This window comes from Hyperolius riggenbachi, chromosome 9 (genome assembly GCF_040937935.1).
Source record: "Hyperolius riggenbachi isolate aHypRig1 chromosome 9, aHypRig1.pri, whole genome shotgun sequence".
NCBI classification, from domain to species: Eukaryota; Metazoa; Chordata; class Amphibia; order Anura; family Hyperoliidae; genus Hyperolius; species Hyperolius riggenbachi.
The window spans coordinates 63,994,739-64,017,135 of record NC_090654.1 but is presented as its reverse complement, the minus strand read 5'-3'; the positions used below and the strand labels follow the sequence as shown (position 1 = coordinate 64,017,135).

Below are 22,397 nucleotides of genomic sequence, written 5' to 3'. Positions count from 1 at the left end.
CTGAGCAGCGGCTATCATGTAGCGAGACTTTGTCTCGCTACATGAAAAAAAAAAAAAAATTAAAAAAAAAGATTTGCTGCCCCCTGGCGATTTTTTAGCAAACCGCCAGGAGGGTTAATAATTCCAGGCCAGGGTTGCAGGATTACTTGTGCACGTACCTTGGGCCTCTGTTAACCCTTTGCAACCCCTGTGACCGTTCCGACCCACACGGCTCTCTCCTCAAGAGAAATATGCAGCTTATACTGCTGAATGTGGGGAGAGGCAGCTGTTAGCATTCCCTGGCCAGCACAGGGATATTCAGTATAATAAAGTAACAGGTCACTGAACTTTGCGTTACGGGTGCCTCTCATTACTGGCAGAATCATCCAGAAGAAAACTGGGATGGATTTCTCTGGGTTATTTTCTTCTTGTGGAAAATATAATCGTGAGTAGAGAGGAGGCCCAGAGTGCCTATAACACTCCGGGGAAAAATATTATTCATTGAAAACAAAAAATATTTCCAAATTTCCTGAGCAGGCTCTGTAGTTTGTGAGGGTGTCAGGCAGTGGATCTTCATATCTCTGCTGTAATATGCTCAGTTATTAGGAGCCGTTTTTAGGCATAGGCAAACCAGGCAGATGCGTGGGGGGACAACTGTAGGGGGGGGGGCCCAGAGTTAGTCCTAGCACACTGTACTTTATGGAATTCTTATAGCCAACTGCTACAATGATTCCATTAAGAAAGGGGTTATGTTATAGTCAACGCCTAAATGAGCACTGCTGTATCTCTGATTGGGCGGATCGCTCCGAAACAGCCGTATCAGTCTGCAGACAGACTGTACACACGCCGTTCTGTCGCTGGAACGCCCACACAGCGGGAGGTGACGTCGGACCCGTCGTTGCCTGCAGTCCAGCGTGTGTACGGACCTTAAAGTGTAAAGACCCAGGCTGTACTTAAAAGACAACTGAGGCGAAAATAAACTAATGAAATTAACTATTGTATCTATCTTACTTCTCCTAAAAACTACTTTTTAAGCTATTCCACAGTTTTATTTTGTTTAAATCTACTTTTTAAGTTTTACCTGTTTTATTGTTTTTGCTCAATGACACATTCCTTGAAGTATGCCAGAGCTACAATGTATGAACTATTGACTCCTTTTATCTCTTTCCTGCTCTCAGAAGCCATTTTCTGCTAGGAAAGTGTTTTATAGTTGGAATTTCTTATCACTTAAAGTCACACTGTAGTCACTTCCTGTCTGAGTCAGGACTGAGTCAGCCACTTACATACCTGATATTTAACTCTTTCAGGCAGAGAAAGAAAAAAAAGAACACAGCCTAGTTATTTGTGTGCTACACACTGTACATACACATGTCTATCTCATCATGTCACATGTGACCTCGGTTATCCTTTAAACAGTATAATGTGTATAAAGTGGTTTATTATATGGGTTCAGTCAGTTTGGGCCAGTGTGGTGTATATGGCCTAGTAATGATTTGTGTATCCTTTACAAACTTATTTTGCTTAAAAAAACATTATTTCTCCATAAACTATCAATTTCTTATTAGTGCCCACAAAACTAATTAATGTCGTTTATGATCTTCCTGTTCACAAGATTGGGGTAGGGAGTAAATGTGCCTTGCCTGGGGCACCAATTGGCCAGAAACAGCCCTGTTAGAAGTGGAGGAAAGCCAACCATGAAAGCATTAAAGAGAAACTCCGACCAAGAATTGAACTTGATCCCAATCAGTAGCTGATACCCCCTTTTACATGAGAAATCTATTCCTTTTCACAAACAGACCATCAGGGGGCGCTGTATGACTGATATTGTGGTGAAACGCCTCCCACAAGAAGCTGAGTACTGAGGTACTTCTGGCAGTTTCCTATCTGTGAACCTTGTTAGATTGTGGGAAATAGCAGTTTACAGCTGTTTCCAACTGCCAAAACAGCATACAGCAGCTACATCACCTGCCAGCAGGAAAAATGTCACCATGTGATAAATGTCAGAATATAATTCAGGGCTTTAAAAGATTTTACAATGGGCAAACACTGACTCAATCATTTAAACATAATTATTGTAAAAATGAAGCACTTTTTTATTACATAATTTTCACTGGAGTTCCTCCTTAAGGAATGTGTGAATAAGGCCTGAAAAGTACCACTGAATGTAGAACAGCACTGTACACCATAGGATGACTGTACACTAATTATGCTCCTCTCATCCACTCTAGTCCCCTCTTCTATCTCACACAAACAGGATTTCTCACTAGCCTCATCTCTGCCCTGGAACTCACTCCCTATGATGCAAGTTACAAAAACTTGCATCACCCCCCCCCCCCCCCCCCAGCAGCATTAACAATGTAATCTCCCTACCATAGGCGTAAATTTGGGGGAGCCATTTAACCCAGCAGCATGTTTTCTAGGATATGGGAGGAAATCAGCATAAGATTTTTGCCCTGCAAGGTGATAGGACTAACTGCTTAGGCACCATTTCATGCAGCCCCTTTATTCCTTTAGGCTGGTTTCACAGTGGGACGTTACAGACGCACGTTAGAGCAGCCTGTAACGCAGCCCACTGCACAGTAATGAAAAATCAATGGGCTGTTCACAGTGCCCACGTTGCGTTACTTAGTAACGCTGCGCCATAAGACAACGTACTGCATGCAGTACTTTATAAGCGGCAGAGCCGCGTTAGACAGTTTGCACATGCTCAGTAATGTTGGGGAGGAGCGGAGAGCGGCCAGGCACATGGCTAATTAATATTCACTGCACTCAGTGACGTGCAGTGTTTACTTCCTGGAGCGACCGCTCTGTGCGGCGATTGGCCGGGCGGGACCACGTGATGCCGCATGCGTCCAAGAGTACGCATCACGGACGCCAGAGTGAGCTGCACAACGCGGCTCACTCTGACGTCCACAGCAGAGAGCCCCAGGCGTTGCGTTAGGGGCACATTATGCGACCATAACGTCCCCTAAAACGCAACGTTCTGGTGTGAAACCAGCCTTACTCTGTATTCTGCAATGGGCAGGGCACTCTCTCCTATTGTATCATGGCCTACTCAGTATACCGCTCTAGCTAATCTGTATGTACTGTACATTGTACAAGGCGTGTTGTACAGTAGTGTATTATCTGTACTGCCCTTGTGTCTCCATGTAAACTAATCTAATTGTTTCTTTTATGTATTATGTGAATAATATGAGTAGAAAGAACAAGATATTATAAAGATCGTATTTTTAAATGGCAAAGACAAAAAATTAACACAAAGATCTAAGGTCCTAAAAAGATGGACGGAAAGAAAATGGGGTTGAAAAGAGGGTGGGGAAGGGAGTGAGAGAAATGGAAAGAGACTGATGAAGGGGATGAGGAAAGGGGAATGGAAGTGATCTGGTGGGGGGGGGGGGTTCAGAGTGAGGGAGAAAGAGATGGAGAAGGATGGGGGGGTGGGGGATATGTCTCACATGTCTCTTATCTGCACCAACATTTTAGTCCAATACAGAATTTTGTGGCCTCCCTCAGGTGCCTCCCTCATTGCAAGTCGCGCGGGGGAGGGGCGCATCCTCACAAGTTTGCCTCAGGCGGCAAAAAGTCTAGAACTGGTACTGCATCCAATGGCTAAGTTTTTTTCGTGATATTTTTTGTTTCCGGTTCTCTGTAAATAGTGTAAATACCATGTAAACAGTCTGTACGGCACAAATAGAACCTGGTGTTGGTGATCCATAGAGACTGTCTCTCCAGACTTGGCTGCTACCTATTCCCTGTATTATGTTAGATAGATACATACATACATACATACATACAGTGAAAGAAGGCCTGTTATACTGACCAAACTAGGAACCATTTAGGTGTTTGGTGTCCAATACAATACAATATAATTTTGTTTCCAATCCTTCCTTCCACCAACATAATCGGAACAGAAACGGTTTTCTCTTATTGCTCATGTATACTGAACAGTCCAGCACCATGAAAGTTGATGGTGCTGTATAAATTCATAAAAATATGACTTCACCAGAGCCTTTGATATTCTAGCCCCTGAAGTAGCACCTTTGTTTTTGAGCAGAGCTGTGCCAGGTTTCGGGGGGAGAATTGTTGGAGTTGTGACAGGATTCGGAGGCAGGGCTGGCTCTGCCATTAAGGCAAAGAGGGCAATTGCCCAAGGGTCCCTGACCAGAGCCATGGGACCCCCCCCCTTGCACGATGTGTGGCTGCATTGTAATAATTCACCTGTCCCATCGCTTGCTCTCTGCATGCTACGTTTTCATTACCGCTGCCTCTTCCCCATGACCCGGCACCGGTGCTTAAGCTGGCCCTATCCATTGGGATTGGTGAAGCTGGGTCAGGATTCAGAGGGATTAGTTGCGCTGGGTCCAGGGTTTGGGGGGATTGGTAGAGCTGGCTTGGGATTCGGGGACTTGTGAAGCTGGGTCAGGATTTGAGGGGGTTTGGTGGAGCTGTGTCCAGGTTTCAGGGGAATTGGTTGTACTGGTCAGGGGTGTAACTAGATGGGGGAAACACCTGCAATCACAGGGGGGCCCAGAGCTGCGGGGTCTATTAACCTACCCCTTCCTCCGATACAGGGGACCATCCTTCAGATCAGGTGTTTTTGTGGCTACACTTGTTATTGGTGTTAAGATCACGATGGCCACACTTGTTTTATGACCCTTGTGAGATGGGCGCCAAGGTCATGAAGGACACCAAGAGGAGGCAAGGGAAGGTGTGGGAACATTGGTGGGGGGGGGGGGGGACCATGAATTGTAGTTACGCCACTGGTGCTGGGTCTAGGGTTCGGGGGAATAGGTGGCGCTGGGTCCAGGGTTCGGGGGAATAGGTGGCGCTGGGTCCAGGGTTCGGGGGAATAGGTGGCGCTGGGTCCAGGGTTCGGGGGAATAGGTGGCGCTGGGTCCAGGGTTCGGGGGAATAGGTGGCGCTGGGTCCAGGGTTCGGGGGAATAGGTGGCGCTGGGTCCAGGGTTCGGGGGAATAGGTGGCGCTGGGTCCAGGGTTCGGGGGAATAGGTGGCGCTGGGTCCAGGGTTCGGGGGAATAGGTGGCGCTGGGTCCAGGGTTCGGGGGAATAGGTGGCGCTGGGTCCAGGGTTCGGGGGAATAGGTGGCGCTGGGTCTAGGGTTCGGGGGAATAGGTGGCGCTGGGTCCAGGGTTCGGGGGAATAGGTGGCGCTGGGTCCAGAGGTCGGGGAAATAGGTGGCACTGGGTCCAGGGTTCGGGGGAATAGGTGGCGCTGGGTCTAGGGTTCGGGGGAATAGGTGGCGCTGGGTCCAGGGTTCAGGGGAATAGGTGGAGCTGGGTCCAGGGTTCAGGGGAATAGGTGGAGCTGGGTCCAGGGTTCAGGGGAATAGGTGGCGCTGGGTCCAGGGTTCAGGGGAATAGGTGGCGCTGGGTTCAGGGGAATAGGTGGCGCTGGGTTCGGGGGAATAGGTGGCGCTGGGTCCAGGGTTCGGGGGAATAGGTGGCGCTGGGTCTAGGGTTCGGGGGAATAGGTGGCGCTGGGTCCAGGGTTCTGGTCAGCAGAACTCTGTTTGGTTGTCAGCGGTGCACTTGTTGGCGGCAGGAATGTGACTGCTGCTGAAGAGTGGCTGGAATGTTATTTGCATGGAGCTGGGGGAGGGCCAGGCATGTGTGATACAGCTGGAGGCTGCCAGTGCTGGAATGAGAGGAAAAACTTAGGAATAAGAATGCAGGATCAGATCCATGTATGTTCTGGGGGGAGGAGGGGGGAGTTGCTGCTGGGATGTGACTCCACACACACTGTGACCCGCCTCTACCTGTCAGGCATGGAGGGGTATTAGTGTCACCTTAATGTGTTCATGGTCCTCTCTATCCTCTCCTCCGCCCCCTTCTGAGCCCCTCACAAAGGCACTGGGAGGGAGTGGGGTCATCGGCGAGGGTGCCCCCGCTCTCTAGTCACTGCTGTGGGTCACTTAGGTGACAATCTGTTAAATGTGCTGTGAGTGACCTGTGACTCTAGAGGGACACTCAATATCCTCTGTATCCTGTTGTACCCAGCGGGGAGATGAGACAGATCCGTTTTCCATCCCCCCTACTAACCCTCTGATGTTTCCCTCGCTGCACCTGTCTGTTCTCTCTGCACCTTGTGACTCTGAACGATTTGTATCCAATATCGCAATTCTGAAAAAGCAAATGACTTACAATACCATTCAAACGGACCTGAACTCAGAACTTCCTCTCTACTCTAAAAGATAAGCAGCAGCATAATAACCTTGAAATAAAAACATTTCTTTGTTACAGCTGATACAAATCCTACAATAAATCTGCACTGTTTCTACTTCCTGCTTTCATGGAAGCAGACATATTGTTAGCATCCTGTATCCACCAATTAGCTGCTCTGCCTCAGTCAGCTGACACAGCTGAGGGATCAAATTACAACTTACAACACAGATGAGGGGGAATTGGGGAGACTAAACTCTAAATACATACAGGGTGCATTTCTCTATGTTTTCCTTCTGTCCTGTGCAAGAGTTCAGGTCCACTTTGAAGAAGCCCACTATCTAATTCTTACCATAGTCATAGCATTATGTCCCTATTGTAGAATAAAGCTAGTTTCTTTCTCCTCTTTCACTGCAAAGTTCTCTATTTGAAGTATAATGATTGGGCTGAACATGTTTCAATTTATCACCACAGTTAAGGTGGCCACACAATAAAATGATCCAATTTTACAGCAATTCGATAAAAACAATTGGCTGTAAAGAAAATTCGGAAACTTGGGGTTTTTTTTATTCATTTGAGAAATCTGGTCATATTTACCTGTTTTCAATCATTTTTTTTTTAAGAATTGGGGAAAAATTGAACACACGTGTATGACACATTGATCATATTTTTGAAAATGTTACAATAAAATCAACACAAAATTGGTTGTAATTTTTTAAATTGAAAGGGAATATAACAGATTAGGTGGTGTGTGGCCACCTTTAGCCTTCGTACACACACACTAGACCAGGCATGGGCAAACTTGGCCCTCCAGCTGTTAAGGTACTACAAGTCCCACAATGCATTTGCCTTTATGAGTCATGACTGTGGCTGTCAGACTCCTGCAATGCATTGTGGGACTTGTAGTTCCTTAACAGCTGGAGGGCCAAGTTTGCCCATGCCTGCACTTTTGGCCGAGGCAGTTCAGAACCATCTAGTGTGTGTAAAGCAGGGGTATCAAATACAAAGTGGGCCAAATTTGTACACTGCGACCTAGTCACTGGCCAACTTTAATGTTACGGGCCACCTTCCTCCCTTATAAAGTATCCTGGTGTCTAATGGCCCCCCTCCAACACCTATACAGGTCCCTGGTGTCTTTTGCTCCTTCTCCCTCCCCTATACATTTCCCTGGTGTCTAGTGGCCCCCACCTACTCGCCCCTATTCAGTTTACTAGTGTTTAGTGCTTTCCCCCTTTCTCCCTATATTGCTTACCTGGCGTTCTAGGCTAGGGCTTCACTTCCAATATAGCCTCCCTGGTGGTCTAGAGTGCACCAGACATAATGCAAAGTGGGGAAACCACTTAGGGGACAAATTTAATGGCTCCGAGGGCCAGATGTGGCCTAAAGGGCCGGAGTTTGACATGTATGGTGTAAAGGCTCATGCACACGTCCAACAAAAGCGCACGACCAACCTGATGGCATGACCGTTGGCATGACCAAGGGATTGCATGGCTTGTATTTTCCAAGCACCAAATAACTGCCCAGCATGGAGTACGTCACTGAGCGGGGGTGGCATTATGTATAGGAACCTGTCGGCGCACTTTGTCATCATCCTCCTAATGTTTACTGTTTTGTTGCAATATTTGTGCTGCTTGAGACTCTGCTGCACATGTTTTGATTGTGCCTCTGTTCCCCTTGTCGTCTTATTGTGCTTTGTAAAGTGCTGCGGAATATGTTGGCGCTATATAAATAAACAATAATAATAAAAAATAATAGTGTCATATGTTTGTCATTTTTTGCATGGCGGTGGAATGCGACAGGAGCATCTCATCCCCACCACAGTGCAAACAATAGATGTAAAACTGGCCTGAGAGCTACCTAAAAGCAGATAGTAAAAGCCGCCTCACTTATCACAGGATCAGCCATCAATCAGTCTTGATTCAATTGTCACCTTGCAACATATTTATGAAATGCACAGATGTATGCAATCGCATTGTAATGTGTGTGGCCGGCCTGAGCAAATGTCGGCATCCTTACAGTCCGCTAAACCGCCACAACCTTCCACCCTGTTCCGGAATCTTATTTCGGAGTGGATAATGAGAGAATTGTTCCCCCTTTCAGGAAGTAGGGAGAGGTCTCCATGTTCTCCATGACCTTGTACAGCAAGCCGGGAAATCTCAGAATTGTGAGTCTCGTGTTACTCAGTTATCAAAGCCCGATTCTAGGCACGGATGCTTTCTAAGCCCTATGCGCCATTCATTGTCAGAGCCAGTCGTTATATGCACAGAGCTTTCATGATTAACTGATGACAAACAAATCAATTGTGAAGTATCTAATCAGACATCCCTACACCAGCCATTTCCTGTAGGACAGATTTCCAGGGGTGCAGGCTGTGATCTTCCCATACAGCTGTGTGTGCCCCGCCCCCTTCCAGTAAGAACAGCATGATGATACTGGGCCAAGCTGAACACCCTCACTCAAGACAAGACAAGTAACAATTATATCACGCTTTTCTCCTGGAGGATGCAAAGCACCAGAGCTGCAGCCACTTGTGCGTGCTCTGTAGGCACAGTGTTAGGGAGTCTTGCCCAGGGTCTCCTTACCGTGTAGGTGCTGGCTTACTGAACAGGAAGAGCCAAGATTCGAACACAGGTCTCCTGTATCAGAGGCAAAGTACACTATCCAGTCACTGCCACTCACAGGACCTGCTGTTAACACCCATTGGGCTTGATTTACAAAACGGTGCTAACTTTAGCACTGGCCCTTAGCACGTCTAAACTCAGTTGAAATGTGAGATGTAGTGATCGTGCGCAAAGTACCGTGCGCAAAGTTTTGCTTGCGCACTGCACAGAGCGCAGGGCGCTCCGTGCGAAGTGCCCACTAAAGCCTATGGGACTTAGCGCGCGCATAGGACTTTGCGCGCGCAAAACTTTGCGCGCGGTACTTAGCGCGCGATCTGATTGAGAAAACCGGTGCTAACCTACTTAGCACCCTGGTTAGCACGCCTAAAGACTTTAGACGTGCTAAGAAAGTTAGCACCGTTTAGTAAATCAAGCCCATAGTTGGTTACTCAAGCAAATTTTTTTTTATTATTATTAAAGGATTTTTAACGTTTATCCCCCAATATCACAGGGACAATGTGAGCCCTGTCTTATAGCTTCTTCAGCTGATAATAGTGTTCACACCATTACCAGAGTCACTCAGGGTGGTTTATGACCTGAAGATTGAGCCTCATCCCACAAAACGCGTTGCCACTGCATAAATAAAGTTTTTGTAATTTGTTATTGGAGTCCTCATTTGGGGATGGAGCGGAGTGGTCTGTAGGAGATAGGCACACAGTATAACAAGTTAGAACTTTAGAGAGAAACAGAGTGAATACAGGAAATGACAATTCCATAGAGATCATCATCACACTTTACAGACAGTGACATCTTGTGGTTGTTTACCATACTGCAGTTTAGGCAATTATCCTATTGATACTTCCAACATTTGGAAGATAAGCCAATACCTACTTTCCCTTTGAAACTGTTTTTAGTTCTTTTATAGAGTTGGTTCTTTACTGCCAGTATTACACCTTCACTGGGAGTAAAAGGATAACCGTAACCACCCAAAACAAAAAAGTTAGATACTCACCTAAGTGCCTTCCTGTTCCTCTCTGTGTCTTCCCGTGGTACTGCCATTTCCCAATTTCTAACCTCCGACATGTTGAAAAGGCCTTCGGGTCTCCTCAGAAGGCCACAGAAGTACTTGGGTTTCTGAGTGCTTCCAAAGGCGAGCGGCTCTGTACTGCGCACGTGTGAGTGCAGACTTGCACATGTGCAGTATGGAGCCACTCGTCTTCGGAAGTACTGGGAGACCCAAAGATGTAGTCGGCGGGAGAATTGAATGATGGCCCGGCGGTGGAACAAGGGGACGCAGAGAGAAATGGTAAGGCTCTAAAACATACATTTCAAACTCCGGCCCGTGGGCCAAATCTGTCTCTCTGAGCCATCAGATTTGGCCCTCAGGTGGTTTCCCCACTTTGCTTTATGTTTGGCCCACTCTAGATCACCAGATAAACTATACTGGAGAGTAAGCCCTAGATAACCAGGGAAAGCATATGGGGAGGGGGACAGCACTAGATACCAGGGGACTGTATAGGGGAAGGAGGGGGCCACTAAACATCAGGGAATTGTATAGCTGAGGGAGGGAGGACCACTAAACCTCAGGGAACTGTATAGGAGAGGGAGAAGGATTTCGACACCAGGGAACTTTATAAGGTAGAGAGGTGGCCACTAGACTTTGAGGTTGGCCTACGACTTGGTATCAGAGCTCAGTTTCTGACCATTTTCTATTTGAGATTGACACCCCTGCTCTAAAAGATCCAGAGCCTTCCCTTCTCTTAGGTGAGCATCTAACTTTTTTTGTTTAAGGAGGTTACAGACAGTTGTCCTTTACATATTTTATGATTCATAACTTAGTGTGACCAGTGAGGTTGAGGTTCAAAATCCTCATTTGCAAAGTACACTGTTACCCATTACAACCTGGGCTTGCTGAGTGCCTTGTATTCCTTATACAGTATATTTTAGTCGAGTTTGACTACATACTGCACTGAACTGGCTCTTGGTATCCTATCTTTTTTTTTTCAATAATGTTCCATGAACTTTACATATCTCCAATTTCCCATTGAGATGGCTGTGCAGTTTTATTGGTGAGCCAGCTGTCCAAACTCCGCCCGCTATACCGTCATCCCTCCCATAAGGTAGTGGGAGGTAGGGGCAGCAGCCAGTCTCTCTGTGTCTACAGGTCACCTGCACAGACAAAACAGGTTCTAAGGGTCGCCTACAGAGCCCTAGAGAAATATTTGTGCTTTTTAAGTCCAGCCACTACATAAGGCCTCCCTGCCCACCAATCACAATAATGGCCGATAGCTGCGTGACAAGGTATGCAGAGTGACCAGGGGCTTATCTAGTGATGTAGCATTCCTTGCAAACGTCAATGGTTGCAGTTATATTCCAGTCTGAAAACCCCTTTAAGGGCCCTTTTCCACTAGAGCGATTGTGATTGCTGAATCGCAAAATCGCAAATCGCTAGTGATTTTTAAATCGCTAGGGTTGTTACTTTATCATAGAAATCACGAGAAGTATTTTCCACTACAGTGATTCGATTTGGAAATCGCTAATCGCAAATCGCAATCGCTTGCTGGAGCGATTTTTACAATGATAATGCAATGCAAATGAAAATCACAATCGCAATCGCTGGCGTTTGTGATTTGTGATTGCGATTGCTAGTGGAAAAGGGCCCTTAGTGTCTAGATGGTGACTGTTGAAGGCTTTGAAAACACTGAATGCACCTCCTTAGCATTTTGTAGAATTTTTTGTTTTTTTAACAAATTCTGTTTGTTGTATTTTCATAGCAACATATACAAAACCATCCCCCACCCTCCCTCTCCCATGCCATCTGTCCCAGTCACCAGAACCAAATGTGCACACGTAGGGGCGTAGGGGTCAATCAGTTATTCAGCAAGGTCAATACTTACTCAACTAGATTCACAGTCGATCCCTTGATCTTTCTTGACCTTTACAACTGAAGTGAGAAGCATAAAGAGACTGCCATATTTATTTCCTTTTAAGCAATACCAGTTGCCTGGCAGCCCTGCTGGTCTATTCAGCTGCAGTAGTGTCTGAATAACACCAGAAACAACCGTGAAGCTAATATTGTCAGATCTGATAATAATGTCAGAAACGCCTGATCTGCTGCATGCTTGTTCAGGGTCTGTGGCTATAAGTATTAGAGGTGGAGGATCAACAGGTCAGCCAGGCAACTGGTATTGGTTAAAAGGAAATAAATATGGCAGCCTCCATATCCCTCTCGCTTTAGTTGTTTCACAATTGTGATCGGATGATCACAACACTAAAAAGAAGCCTTGTATACACCCAGGTTGGTGTACTGTAATGTATTGTCATTTCTGGCAGCAAACCAACCTATGGTCTTGATTCACTAAACCGCCATAACTAATATCACGGCTGCGCTAGCGTTTCCACGTTTTGCTAGCGCGGCCGTCATATGAGTTATCATGGTTTAGTGAATCAAGCCCTATAAGTGAGGTTCTCTAGCATTCACTTTCTGTGGCTGAAATACGAATTGCAAGGAAGTGTCTTGAAAATATATGCTTCTGCGCACCGCAGTGCAAAAGGGTTTAAAATATCTGTGGCACCATTGACTTACATGACGTCCGGTCAACGCACGTCGCCGCCGATGTTGACCCATAATGTGCTGATGCTTTGGCGTCAGTCGTGCAGCTTCCGGTGCATCGCACTGCAACAGACATAAAAGGTCCCATAAACGTTCATTGCTTCAGTGTTACCCTGCGGTACAAAAGGGTAACGGTGGGTACACACGGGGTACCGCTGTAGCCTGTCGCTAGCACACCGGGGACGTGTGCGCGACAGCTCGTCGCCAGGTCCCTTTGTGCAGCAGCCGTACACACGGCGCACAGAGGGACAGAGATGCGGCGGAAGCTGTCGCCGAAGGTTCCCCCCCCCCCCCGCCGGAAGCTCCGTCCATGGTGAGTGGGTTGCTGTCGCTAGTCCGCATACACGCGGCGGACTAGCGACAGTTGCGGCGACAGCTGTTGCCGGCGATTGGCCACAGCTCTGACTAGCGATGGTTCGTGGCATGCGCGTTATACACATGTGGGACCTGCCGCTGCAACACGCGCGTGCCACGTGGTTGCGGCGACAGTTGTAACCCGTGTGTATGAGCCTTAACACAACGCAATGAAAACTTCCTAGTGTGAAAGGGGCCTTGAGGTATGCCAACCAAGGGGTCCGCAACCTGTCAAATTCCTTTGTTCCTTTAGAGATATGTGAGTTTATATAACTGAAGCAAAGCATTAACTAATGTAACCCACCCTGGAGTAGTGGGGGCTGCACCTGGATCCAGTTTAATATGATGAGCTTCTGCGCATAAAATATTGCAAAGTATCACTCTCCTCCTAGCAGCAATAGTCTCACCTACAATACCCAGCAGGAGCAGCTTTAGATCCATAATGATTGGTGTCTGAAAGACTTTGCTGAGCCCCCTACAAACTTGTTCCTAATAAGCCTTCAGATGCGAACACGATCACGTCGTATGAAAAAAAAACATCCCAACCTCCACCTGATGAGCATTTTGTAGAACTTAAAACTGAATGAATCATTAAAGGGAATCTACAGTGAGAGGGATACGGAGGCTGTCATACTTATTTCCTTGGAAACAATGCCAGTTGCCTGGTAGCCCTTCTGGCATAAGTAGTGTCTGGGCCAAAACCCTAGAACAAGCATATGGCTAATCCAGTAAATCCAGTCAGCGGAATCAGAGTACCTGATCTGCTGCATGCTTATTCAGGGTCTATGGCTAGACGTATTAGAGGCAGAGGATCAGGAGGACTGCCAGGCAACTGGTATTGTTTAAAACAGGGGTGTCAAACTCAAATACAAAGTGGTCCAAAATTGTACACTGGGACCTAGTCGCGTGCCAACCTCAATGTCTACTGACCACCTTCCTCCCTTATAAAGTTCTCTGGTGTCTAGTAGTCCTCCCTCCCCTATACAGTTTTAGTGATTTCCCCCTACCTCCTGATATGGCTTTCCTGGTGTTCTAGGGCTTCACCTCCAATATAGCTTCCCTGGTGGTCTACAGGGGGCCAAACATAACGCAAAGTGGGGAAACCACTTGAGGCCCACATTTAATGGGTCTGAGGGCCAAATTTGGCCCGCGGGCCAGAGTTTGACATGTATGGTTTAAAAGACCTACACATGGAAGCCTCCATATCCCTCTTACCTCGGGTTCCCTTTAAAATGCCAGACCAAATCTACCCTAGCCCCATTTTCTTCTCTTCTCCCTGCCCTTCCTGCCAGGCATCAGTGCCAGCCCCATGTCTTTCACTTTCTTGCTTCAAATTCTCTGTGCTGGTTTCCCCCGTTGTGATTGTCCCTCTTGTGTCACTCTGCAATCTACTGCAGCTCTTGTCACTTGTCACTTATGCCCCACTCTCCACCCATCTTTCCTCTTTGTGACAGGTTGAATGAGGCCCTTGCTTGTGACAGACAGGAATGTGTGGTGCACCAGACAGTGGGATACAATGTGCGACAAGCTTGGCCATAGAAGGGGACTTAGTGGCTGCACACTCTGCTGTCATTGTGTGTATTGTGGAGGAGGTGGACGGGCTCTTGTCGGCTGAGATGGTACAATTCTGTAGAGTCAGACATTCTCCAGCTTGGCTCCGTACAGATAATGGATGGTACGGAATGTGCTGTGTGCAACGTACAGATAAAATATTCTATAGTGATGCTCTATGTGAATTAAACATCTCAGCTAAGACTAAACAAATATTAGAGATGAGATATAATACAAGATTCAGCTGTTAGGTGATTTAACACTGCAATACCCGTCCCCCATGACACTACTCAAACAGAGAGACTATACTATATATTTTTTCTCTCTCTCAGGGACTTTAGTGGTAAGATCTCTGTGAAAAAGCCAGTTGCCTGACTGTCATACCAATCTAAAGGGGCATACATACGATAACTGTCACACATCGGCGTAACAGATCTTTACATGAAGTATCTAGGCAGCTGTACACATGCTAGATTCTTGAATGAGATTGCCCCAAACAGCCACCTCTGCCGAGTTTCGTCAGGTGTGTGTTTGAGGCTTAAGCTACGCACTTGGATAAACATGAAGCCAATGAAGTGAAGAGTGCAGTCAGAACACTTGTCTACATTATTATATTAAAGTATACCTGAGACGGGGGTGGGGGTGGGGGGTGAGTCTATTCTATTACACTTTCCTGGGCCTCTTCCAGTACCCCGTAGCGGATCCGAGATGAAAAACTAACTATAACAAGTAACTTGTCTATATATCTTATTTAAAGTTTAAATAGTTTACACAGCATGTCTAGCTGCAAACAGCTTCAAAAGTTTATGATTATTTATTCATGTGATACAATGAGAGTGGCCATGTTCTGTTTGTCACATTGTCACAGGCTGAGGGCTGGAGATGCTATCAGCTTGCCTGTGTGTAAATTCAGTCCCCTCTCCTCCTCCCCTCTCCCTCTGAAATCAATGGCTAGTAACTTCCTCCTCCTGCCCAGACTGAGCTCCCATAAGCCCTTGCTACAGTGCCAAGGCACAAAAGGAGCTGTGGGTGAGGCTTGTTTACTTTATAGGGAATTAGAGTATTAAAACAAAACAAAAAAGTATTTGGCTTGAGGAATTCCCTTTAAAATATATGAAAGGAACACAATTATGCAAGGAGTAAAAGTTTATCTCGGATCCACTTTAATGTCCCTTGGTGTCCTCCCAGTCCCCTCTGTTGTGCCGCTGTGCCACTCTGAAAGCTCTCCATCTGGACCAGTCAAGGGCTACCGCACTTCCTTAATAACAATGTTTTGGAGGGGCATCATGGAGTGGACCTGTTAGCAGTGGGTTGAAAATGGGACATCTGGTATGGCAAAACTCCTGATTTCCTGGGCCTGCCATCAGGGGCACCATCTGAGGTAAGTAGATGCCACATACCTCACAACTTTTTTGAGATAAGAAAGAGGGAGACTTAAGCCACGCCCCTGCCACACCCCTGATCATGCCCCTCGGTGCATCCCTAGTCACGCACACTATAAATATTTCATACGAAAAATGTGCTGTTTTATAATTCAAACCACACTGGTCCTTTCTATCCTGGCTCATTTTCCTTCATGTTAAAATTTGGAAATAAGAAATACATACATTTAAAGTTTTAAAATAAAGTTTACAGTCAAACACATTTTTCAGTAAAAAAAATACAGATATTTACACAGACCTGAAAGAGGGACACATGAGGGAGAAAGAGGGACAGGGAAATTGGCTCCAAAAGAGGGACTGTCCCTCCAAAAGACGGACAATTGGGCACTATGGATACCAGCGTGCTGGAAATGGGTGAGAGGTTAAATGCAATGTGGACATTGGTATACAGAGGTCACGTTACATGTAATAAACATGTAATAAACATCCAAAAACATTCCAAAAACATACGGATAAGTTAATTGGCTCCCCCCCAAAAAAATGGCCCTAGACTACAGAACTTATACTACATAATATAGACATATGGCAATGGTAGGGATTAGATTGTGAGCTCCTTTGAGGGACAGTTAGTGACAAGATATATATATATATATATATATATATATATACACTGTACAGTGCTGCGTAATATGTCGGCGCTATATAAATACTAAATAATAATAATAAATAGGGTGCTAGTTGTAGGTTTCCACACTATTAGCATATATGAGGTTTGTATGTTGTGTTTTGTTCAGGTACTCAAGTTTCCTCCCATATCCCATAAACTATACTGATATGGTAATGGTTCCGACTAGAATTGGACTTAAAGAAAAAGGGAACCTGAAGCGACAGTGTTATGGAAGCTGTCATATTTCTTTCCTTTAATACAATACCAGTTGCCTGGTTTCCTGCCGATCCTCTGCCTTTAATACTTTTAGCCATAGACCCTGAACAAGCATGCAGATCAGATGTTTCTGACAGAACTAGCTCCATGCTTGTTGCAGGTGGGTGATTCAGACCGGATCAGTGAATAATGGCACACAGTGCCTATGCATAAAAATGGCGCCATATTAACCCTCCTGGCGGTTAATTTTTTTTGCCAAAATGGCAAAAATCCTTTTTTTTTTAATTTTTTTTTTTGTGTTTCATGTAAAGCTACCAGAGTGGTAGCTACATGAAACACCACTAGAGGGCGCATGTGTCCCTCTAGTGCGATCGTCGCCGGCATCAATAGCAAACAGGGGAACGCGTATATAACGCGCTCCCCTGTTTGGCTTCTCCTGTCGCCATGGCGACGATCGGAATGACGTCATGGACGTCAGCCGACGTCCTGACGTCAGACACCTCCGATCCAGCCCATAGCGCTGCCCGGAACTCATTGGTCCGGGCAGCGCAGGGCTCTGGCGGGGGGGAGGCCCCTCTTGCGCCGCTGCGTACAGGCGATCGCCGCAGAGCGGCGGCGATCAAGCTGTACGCGCGGCTAGCAAAGTGCTAGCTGCGCGTACAGCATTTTAAATGGAGCAAATCGCTCCATCAGGGGCTGAGATACGCCAGGAAGGTTAAATAGATACGCTTATCGCTATTTATCGTTAGTACTGCATAATAATGGCGCACAGGGAAAGAAGAAAAACGGCATACAGTAACGTTATTTATCAATAGCGCCATTCATATGCCAAACAGACTTTATTGCGCACAGTAACGTTATTTATCAATAGCTAACCTACATAAGCCAAACTGCAGAAGTTATTTAACTGCAAAACGGTGAATGGATTTCATGTAACACTGTCAAGGTTCGGGTTAGGCACCACCAGGGGGGATTTAGGGTTAGGCACCACCAAGGGGGGTGGTTAGGGTTAGGCACCTCCAGGGGGGTGGTTAGGGTTAGGCACCTCCAGGGGGGTGGTTAGGGTTAGGCACCACCAGGGGGTCTTAGGGTTAGGCACCACTAGTGGGGTCTTAGGGTTAGGCACCACCAGGGGGGTGGTTAGGGTTAGGCACCACCAGGGGGGTTTAGGGGTTAGGGATAGGTACAGAGAGGGTTCTGTGTGTTAACGCTAAATAACGATAAGGCTTTAACGCTAGATAACGATAAGGCTTTAACGTTAAATAGCAATAAGCGACAAACGGATTTGTGGCAACACTGTGCGCCATTATTCTCAGGCGCCATTTTCAGATGGATCCGATTCAGACACTACTAACCAGAAAGATCAGTAGAGCTGCCTGGCAACTAGTATTGTTTAACCACTCTGCGACCGCCTAAGGCAGGAAGGTGGGTGCAGGGTGGCTCTCTCGTTCTTCCTTCGCTCCATATGGCGTGATTTTGCAAGGAGCGAGACTAGACAGGAGCTCACACGAGCGCGAGCTCCCGTCACTATACACTGCGGAGCACAGCGAGCAGCCTGCCAGCGGCTGATCAGCGCTGGCATGCTGCGATCATTATTTACATAAGAAAATGTATGTATATAGCGCTGACATCTAACGCAGCGCTGTACAGAGAATAGGCTTGTCACTTAACGGTCCCTCTGATGTGCTCACAATCTAATCCCTGACATGATGTGTAGTTTAGGGTCAATTTAGGGAGGGAAGGGGGGGGGGATAAAATAGGCAACTATTTTTTTAATATTTTTTTTTTTTAATAAAAATGGCAGCAGCAATCAGATACCTCCAAAAGAGAAGAAAAGGAGGTAAAATTCATTTGGGTGCTAAGTTGTATGACTGAGCAATGAACCACTAAAGTTGTGAAGTGCGGAATTGTAAAAATGGTCTTGTCACTACGGGGGGAGGGGGGGGGGGGGGGTGAGGGGGATGTATAAACCTCTGGTCCTCAAGTGCTTAAAACCAAATAAATATAGCACCTCCATATGTCTCTATGACAACAGTAGGGATTAGATCAGGGGTCTCAAACTCAATTTACCTGGGGGGCCGCAGGAGGCAAAGTCAGGATTAGGCTGGGCCGCATAAGGAATTTCACAATCGCGGTGCATCGCCGCCTCTGCCCTCCCCCCTCACTCTTCCTTCACAGAGAGGGGCGGGGAGAGGCGGCGATCCGTGCGGCGATTGACGTCAGGAGGGGCAGAGCTGCAGTTGAAAGCTCTGCCCCTTCCAGGAAATGCCGGCGGATTGCCCCCCGGGCGATTTGGGGGCTCTGCAGCCCTCGTTTAGCGGCAGGGATGCGGCGGATTACTTGGGAGCACTGAAGCGAACTATAAGGAAGCTTTTGCCGGCGAGGGCCACAAAATATTGTATCGAGGGCCGCAAATGGCCCGCGGGCCGTGAGTTTGAGACCCCTGGATTAGATTGTGAGCTCCTCTGAGGGACAGTTAGTGACATGATTCTGTACTTTGTCAGTACAAAACACAAGAATAATCATTTTATGAGCAGCTAGATATTAAGGTGCAGAGAAAGCATGTCAGTAATGTGGTGCTGGGGGCCTTACCTAGATATTGGAGAACAGGACACTGATATATAGATGGACAGATATTGAGGTGCAGGAAATGTTCGGCATGGTGGCATAGTGACTAGCAGATCTGGGATCTCAGGTTTACACCTTGGTCATGACACTATCTGCATGGAGGATGTATGTTTTTTTCCCAGGATCCCTCTGGGAACTCTGGTTTTCCCCCACAACCTAAAAACATACTGAAAAGATGATTAATGTTCCTGAAAGCTAGCCTCAGATTGTGGAAGGGATTAGATTGCTAGCTTCTCTGAGACAGAGTTAAGCTATGTACAGTACACACACTGTCTGAACTTGGCCATGACTGACAAGAACAGCAATGACCAAGAATCGGTAGTCAGACTAGTGTGTGTACTGTACAGCAGCCACACGACGTTTACGAAAGATCCGGCATGCCTGATCCTGAGCAATCCACTTCGCCCGAGCACCCCACAATTGCATTGTTCCTTGTTGCTCTGTCACATGCTGTCCCGTCCCCCCCCCCCCCCCCCCACCTCATAGGAGCAAATGACGTGTCTGTACAGCATTAGCAATGCCCTGTCGCCCGGTAGAGATCGGTACACCAACCCTGGGGTGACCGATATCCCTCGAAGATCCAACAGATGGGGGCTTTAGTGACCTGAACTGTTTAATGTACTGTGTAAAGCACTGTGTTACACACGATGCAATTTCCCGTCAGATAGACGGGACAAATAGATCATTTCTGACAGGCCCAATCTGATTTCCAATCTTTTTTCTGATCGATTTTGTATAGAACTGATCAGAAATCAGATCGGACCTGTTGGAAATGATCTATTCAACCTTTCTATCTGACGGGAAATTGCATTGTGTGTACCAGGCTTCGAAGATCAATGCTATAAAAATAGATAATAATAATACTGGTATGCAGTAGAGAATGGTCACTGATAGCTGATACTCCAGTACACACACAGAGATGGGCTTTGTAGCAGTTTGGAGGGTGTTGTCTCTCAGAATTGGGGGCATGTGGGGAATTGGCATGTGGAGCCATGTGCCATGCACAGCTGTCCACAGCCTGCCTTTATTCTGGAAGGGTGGATCAGAGCAGGTCCTGCTTTGGGGTTGTCCACCAGTGAGGGCTGGCAGGGGGCACCTGGGTGTGGGGATGGAGAAGTGACAGATGTAGAACAGTAGCAGCACACTTGTTGGATGACAATACCCCATTCTCCTCCTGCAGCCGCCCCCTCTCCTCCCTCTCTCTGTCTCTCTCTCAGGCTGGGAGGGGAGTCTCGCTTTCTCCCTCACACACAGTCAGGCTGCGCTCACCTCTTACACACAGCCGGACCCTGGAGGGCAGACAAGGGGGTGGATTGTCTGGATAGTAGTTACCCCAGGCCTCTTTCCATAACTTCCCTGGACCAACAGCTACAGGTGAGTAGTGCTCAGTGCTGAGCTGCCTGGCTATCATGCACTATAGCTGGGAAAAGATTGACAGCAGAATGACAATCACAAGGAACAGAAATGGGGAATACTGGCTAGAATTTCTGGGCAGGATCAATCTGTGCAGATGGTTGTGTCTGAGCGATGTTATTAATTTCAGAGATCAGCTAAAAAACGAATGCTAATTGTTTGTGACAATTTGAATTTACATTGCTGTCTTAATCTTACCACAGCTATGTGATATGAGGACTTAAGTGAGTATTGACCGCCACCAAACTGTCTTTTTGTCAAGATTGCAGGCAAATTGTCAGATAAGATTGCAAGGTGTGTAGCCAGTTCTTAGCAGCATTCCGTACATTATGAAAAGGAGTAAACTGTCGCTCATTTGAGTTGCCTAAAGGTGGCCACTAATGATCCAATCTTTTTCATCCAATATTACCAAATCTATGGATAATAGGACTCAATTGAGTAAATATATTGAATGGATAATTAAGGCAGTCCCTTATGCATGGTACACACGTTGAATCAATAATTTCCGACTAGTCCGATCTGATTTCCGATCATTTTTCTGATTGATTTTGTATAGAATTGATCGGAAAAAACGATCGGAAATCAGAATGGACCTGTAGGAAATGGTAAGATTGGATGAAAAAGATTGGATCATTAGTGGTCCCCATAAAATGAATACAGTATATATATATGCTACCATCTTCATTTTGTCTTAAATGTTCATATAATGTGAAGGTGTCTTTTCCATTGAATCTTATGAGAAATTGTCACAAGTAAAGCTTAGTACACACCATGCAATTTTTACTTCAGATGCTATTTCCGATCGAGGAAATAATCGGATCAGACACACAAAAAAAAAATACAGCTTACTGACTGCCAGCAACCGATCCCAACTCAAAATTGACATCTTTCTTGATCAAAAGCAGATTGGACATGCTGAAAAATATCTTTTGAAATACTGGATATCGTTCCGTGTGTATGTCCTTTTTAATTCACTTTCGATTGCTATGGTTTTGGAAATATGATCAGAAATCTCATCGGATATTGAAAAAAAATCACGTGTGTATGCTGGCTTTCTTCTATACCGAATATCGTTCTGAACACTCGCTTGAGTTTGATGTGAAGTGAAAACTGCATGGTGTGTACCCACCATAAGACTGTCAGCTCCTGGGGAGAGGTCACTGAGTGGCTAGCAGTTTGGGTTGCGCTGTGACGGGGGCAGGATGGGTGACAGCGTGCTAGTGTTAGGTGACATGTAACGCTCAGCAGGTGTCAGGCACAGCGTGCTCTTTGACAACCTTCTCATGCTAATATTTATGGTTTAATCTCTGTGATCAGTTAGTGTCTTTTATATACTGTATTAAGAGACTAGCGAATCCTTTCTGGCACATCTGTCTGCTTACCTGCTGTCTGCTGCTTATGGGCAGCATAGTGGCGTAGTGGTTAGCATGCTTGCCTTACAGCACTGGGTCCCCGATTCGAATCCCAGCCAGCTCAACATCTGCAAGGAGTTTGTATGTTCTCCCCGTGTCTGTGTGGGTTTCCTCCGGGCACTACGGTTTCCTCCCACATCCCAAAATTATTCAGATAAGTTAATTGGCTTCCCCCTAAATTGGCCCTAAACTACGATACATACACTACATAATACATTACATAGACATATGACAGTTAGTGACAAGACAATATACTCTGTACAGCGCTGCATAATATGTTGGCGCTATTTAAAAACTTAAAATAAAATAAATAATAATTATCCGTCTGTCTGTCTCCTGTGGTTGGAGCAGGTGGATTTGGTGCTGAAGGAATGGGGGCTGCTGAGTTTTGGGCAACGATTGTA

General features: G+C 46.3%; 1 protein-coding gene across 3 annotated transcripts in view; it reads left to right on the top strand.

Annotated features, from left to right (window-relative positions):
- The window catches only part of SEMA3B (semaphorin 3B), a 175,267-nt gene that overhangs the window by 78,973 nt on the left and 73,897 nt on the right, over positions 1-22,397 (top strand). The window contains exon 1 of one of the 3 annotated variants that reach the window (XM_068252938.1): positions 20,398-20,542. The exons of the other annotated variants lie outside the window; for them this stretch is intronic. The gene's annotated coding sequence lies outside the window, so the exon portion shown is untranslated. Of the gene's footprint in view, positions 1-20,397; positions 20,543-22,397 lie in introns of those variants that run through there. 3 annotated transcript variants of the gene reach the window in all.